The following is a 6,000-nucleotide window of genomic DNA, read 5'->3' on the forward strand; positions in this document are numbered from 1 at the left end:
TTTAGTAGTCGGTTGTATTTATACTAAATTCAACCAATTAAATTCAACCGGTTAAATACGACCGCTAAATTCGACCGGTCAAATTCGACCGAGGTCAGTCGATTTTGATTTTTCATTAAAAATTTGAAAATCTCACCAAAATAATTAATTTTTCTTGAAAATTATAAAAATTCCGCCTAATAACTAAATTCTAATGAAAAATAATTTTTAAAAAAATAAAATATTTAATCAGCTAATTTAATTAATACAAACATAATCTTTAAGACTTTTATTAAAAAAATTGATCCAAACAGTTTTAAGAATTAAAAATCAGTTTTAGAGATCAAACAACGGTCCTAACCAAGAACTTGTTCAGAAAACTAAGAAACCAGATTCCGATCACTTTGTTGAGGTCATTTTCATTGTTTTCCATCATGTTTCAATTAAACAACAGCAACTCAACAACAATCGGTTTGAAACAACAAACTCAAAGTCCCAACCTTAATTAAAAACATCAACAAACAATAACACCAACCTCGAACCCGACTAATTTGAAACAAAACCAGATGATAACTCCCGCAAAACTCGATTTTTACTCAAATCTTAACTAAAATCAACACACAACCATTCAAGAACCCTAAAATTAACAACAAAGTCAAGAAAATCAAACCCCCAATGTGATTCAAGAACCCTAAAATAAAATTACAACCAAAACTTACAACTAAATATATGATACGACTCGAAATTGAACGATCTATTCAAATACGTAATCAAAGACATTGAAATATTACTCAAATCCAACCATGGTTCAATCGAAATTTTAAAAACAAAATACCCAAGAATGTGATTTGTTTGTGTACATAAATATACGTAAAAAGAAAATTGTCAAGAAGGAAAAAGAAAAATAAATTGTATCTTGTGTTTGGGGTTGTTCGGAAAAGAAATAAGGGAAGGAGAGAATGTGTGCGGTGGCTGGGGGGATGGTTTCTGGATGGGGGTAAGTTAATAAAGACGGGGAGGGGTTGGTTTAATACCTAGTAAGTAGTAACTAGTATTTGTTTTTTTAAATAACTTTTTTTGCTAAGACATTATTAAACTTAGGATCATAATTTTAGAGACTAAATTTGGTACGTCGGATAAATTCACGCGGATTGCTGATGTGTCATTAAATTTCGACTGCCTGCTGTTGTATTTACGAGTGTCAATTTTTGAATTTCAACTGGCTGATGCAAACTATTTATGCTATTCGAATTAAACTTCCTTATTTTCTCCAAAAAAAACCTATTTATAAATTTTAGGTCAAAAAATTATAATTAATTAATCATTTTAATACAAAATATTAAAAATATTAGGAATTTATTTTAATAACAAGTTATTTTTATTAAAAAAATGAAATTGTCATTTTGGTTGATTTGTACCACTAACTAGTGTTTATTCCTAAATTGATATTTTAATTTTTTTTAAAATATTGTTTATTGATCCAATTGTATGAATATCAAATAAATACATCAATAATATAACCAAAGTTTTATATCAAAATAATTTTATTTGGTTTGCTATTTTTACAGTCAAGCATCAGTTTGACTGGGACCACTAACTAATGTTTAGTTCTGAAGTGGTGTTTCGATTTTTTTTAAAAAAATATTTCGTCAATCCAACCTGTACGGATTTCAACACATGTCTATTTTAGTCATTAAATTCATTTGATTTGCTATTGTAACAGTCCACCACTTATTTGACTTTAATTATTCTTAGTATTTAGTCTCATGTCGATATTTTTAAACATTTTTATGAATGATCTAAACATACGGATGTCAATACCTATATATATTAGTTATATAACAAAAATTATAGAAAAAAATAATTTCATTTAATTTGCTATTTTAACAGTCAACTAGTTATATGACTAGTAATTCTTACTAGTGTTTAGTCCCATGCCAATATTCTGAGTTTTTAAAAAATATTTATGAATGATCCAACCATACCAAAGTCAAATCCTGTATATATTAGTGATATGATTAAAATTTTAGAAAATAATAAATTCATTTGGTTTGCTATTTTAACAGTCAACTAGTGATTTGACTAATACTTCTTACAAGTGTTTAGTCCCTTGTCGATGTTTTGATTTTTTAAAAATATTTATGAATAATCCAACCGTACGCATGTCATTAAGTGTATATATTAGTGATTTGACAAAAAGATTCAAAAAATAATAAATTCATTTGGTTTGCTATTCTAACAGTCCACCGATGATTTGACTAATACTTCTTACTAGTATTTAATCCCATGTCGATGTTTTATTTATTTAAAAATATTTATGAATGATCCAACCATACAGATGTCAACACATGTATATATTAGTGATATGACAAAAATTTCAAAAAATAATAAATTGATTTGGTTTGCTATTTGAACAGTCAACTAGTGATTTGACTAGTATTTTTTACTAGTGTTTAGTCCAATGTCGATGTTTTGATTTTTCTAAAAATACTTATTAATGATCCAGTCGTAGAGATGTCCAGACCTCTATATATTAATGATATGACAAAATTTTTAGAAAAAATTAAAGTTATTTGGTTTGCAATTGTAATAGTCAACTAGTAGTTTGACTAGTACTACTTAGTAGTGTTAAGTCCTTTATCTTTGTTTTGATTTTCTTGAAAGTATTTCTGAATGATCCAATCGTACAGATGTGAAGACCTGTATATATCACTATCTGACAAAATTTTTGGAAAAAAATTAATTCATATGGTTTGCTTTCTAATAGTGATTTTACTAGTACTTCTTACTAGTGTTTAGTCCTATGTTCATGTTTTGATTTTTAAAAAAATATTTATGAACGATCCAACCGTAAAGATGTCAAGACCCGTATCCAGTTATTTGCTATTTCGGACAATCAAAATTCTCCCATAATATATATTTTTTCGCCACCATAAATATTTGTACATGTGATAAATGTTATCTTTGTAAATAAATATATATTTTTTTACTATATTTAATACTATTTAAATTTTTTAAGTATTTTTTTTGTTTTTTGTTTACTAAATACAATTGCTTGCAATCAATTTAATTATTTCAACCGATTTCGATTGAAATTGTTTTTTGCCATTTCAGCAAATTCAAACAAAAAAAGCGGGAAAATATATTGCCATTTGGTAAGGCTAAATTCGACTGCTAGCGGTTCAATTTAGGAACACTAAATAATTCAGTTAGCGGGAAAAACCCCTCCATTTTTTGACAGAGTCAAATTCAACCGCATAAATATCCGGTCATATTTATTACTAAATTCAACCGCGTGCGGTTGTATTTAGCCGTGCCCAAAGAAACAACCGTTATCGGTCGAATTTAGGTCGGTTAAATTTATGCAGTTGAATTTAGCCTTATTTTCTTGTACTAATGCGCGTATAAAGTAGAATTAAAGAAGTGTAAACATTTGCTTCGTTTATTTGGTACCTTAAATACAATTTGTGTCTAGAATATTATTTTTTAATAACAGTCACTTGCTAAAGATAATGCAACACATCTTAGTTCTTATGCTGACCCACACACTCTTGATCGTAAGCCTCCTCTTGATGTTAGATCCAATTTGGTATGATATTATATTAATTGTGAAACATGAATTATTCAATTTTAGATCTGTTATATTTTAACCAAAGTGGTATGACATTGATTTATATTTTATTTATATTTTATTTTTATTTTTTCATACATGTCAGAATAGCAAAGACCCTAATCTTGAATCCTTATTGATGCTGCAATCTATTTTACAGCAAACCAGGGTGCAAGTATAAATCAAATAGGGAAGCAGTCCAAAAGCGAATTATAAGTACTCACCTTTTTTCTGCTAACTTAAAAACCAAACCTTATTTTACCTTTAACAAAAATATTGTGACTTTCACGTGTAGGATTCCAATGAGGGGATTATAAAATATGGAAATGATGCAGACATGCTACATTCTATTGGCAAGCATGGATCAGATTTGTTTCTGGGAAGGCGTTGTCAAACGGTTTGCCATGTTTGTTGGTTGAAAATGAATTCATTATTTTTGATTGACTTTTTTCTTCCAAATCATTACTTTTGAGTGGTATGTATGGCTAACATGGTTTACCATCGTGACTCATAGGTCCATTACTTACAAAACTAAATTTAGTAAATGAGTGTGAATAGTAGTGATAACGGACCATCATTTACGATTGTTGAGTCAAAAGAGAAAAGGCTTTAAATGATCAAAGAGGTGGCCAGTTTTCGGTCAATTCATTTACCTCTACCTAGAATTGTCGAATATCATTTTAAACCATTTTTTATCATTTATTACCTTTTTTTGTAGTGATAATTTAAGTAGCGGTTTAATTATTATTTATATGTTAAAATTTATCATTGATAATTATTGGGCTAGTCTTATTTCAATGGGCTTTTAAACACATTTATTTCATTGTGCCGGTAGACTCGAGACCTCTAGAAAATAATAAAATTCGAATTTTCAATAATTAAGTCGGTCTTAAATGGATTTGGAGTTGGACCAAGTTGATTTTGTTCAAAAAGAGAAAGCCTGTGCAAGGCCGTGGGCTTGACCATATTGGGTTGAACTTGGGCGTTATTAGGGATTAAATTTTTTGATTTTGAATTTTTGTGATTTTTAAAAGAAACTAAATTTGGTAATTAAAAATTCTAAATATGGTGTAGTCAAATGAAATTGAGTTAAATATATACGACACATGTTTACATATTTTTTTTTATATATTTCCGTTAACTAATTTAACCCTAATGAAATATAAAATGGCAGGGATAATCGAATATATTTCCAAGTTTTTATTAACAATACTCGTTTAATGTTATAACTATTTTAAGTAACTTCCTAACTTGACAGAGTGATATTTCTCTATCAACCATATCCTAAGCTATCTAGCTGATATATGGTGTGACAGATAGTGTCTATATATATATATGTTAAAATTAAACTAACATTCAAGGAATTAAGCTTATAGTTTTCCGAATGAAAATACAACTGGGATTATTATTGAATTATGTAAATAATACAGAACTTATAGAGGAGATAACTGACACTCAAAGCACCTAAAGACCAAGGACGTTCACCTGGTTTTTCTCCATACATACTCAATTGGACTCCTACTAAATAGCAACTACATCAGACCAAGTCTGATACTATAACATAAACTTTGTTTATTTATACACAAAACACAACTAAATAAAACAAATAGAAAATAAGACATGTTTAGATTAAGACCCAACATGCTCCCCGTTAATCTAAACACGTTCCAGGTTCTTGACTCCGAGTAAACTTCTCATCTTTTCAAACTTGGCTGCAGAGAAAGCTTTAGTCATTATATAAGCATGTTGTTCACTTGTACATACATGTTTATTCATGATTAACCCCTGCTCAACACAATCTCTAATGAAATGGTAGCGCACGTCAATATGCTTGCTTCTTCCATGAAATACCAGGTTCTTCGCTAAATCGATAGCAGACCTATTATCAATGTACCAGACAAATAGACCTGGTTTAATATTAGTAATATAACTAAGAACCCTTTGAAGCCATATGCCTTGACAAGCTATAGTCGTAGCCTCCATAAACTCAGCTTTACATGACGAGAGTGCAATACATCGCTTTTTTTTGAAATCCAAGAAATCAAACTTTCATCAAAATAGAAAACCACCCCACCTGCACTCTTTATGTCTTCTACACTACAAGCCAGGTCACTGTCACAAAACCCAGAAAAAAGGTAATTGCCACGCCCTTTGGTATATGTCAGACCATAATGTAAAGTACCTTTCACATATCAACATATCCTCTTTATAGCATTTAAATGCAACAAAATAGGATTCTGCATATACCGACTAACTATTTCCACCGTATATGCTAAGTCGGGATGTGTATAAACAAGATATCGTAAACCTCCAACTAGACTCTTGTAATAAGTTGAGTTAACTGGTTCACCAGTTATGTCTGCATCAATATGTAGCTTTGGCTCCATAGGATATTTCACTGCATTACACTC

This window comes from Apium graveolens, chromosome 7 (assembly GCF_009905375.1).
Source record: "Apium graveolens cultivar Ventura chromosome 7, ASM990537v1, whole genome shotgun sequence".
NCBI classification, from domain to species: domain Eukaryota; kingdom Viridiplantae; phylum Streptophyta; class Magnoliopsida; order Apiales; family Apiaceae; genus Apium; species Apium graveolens.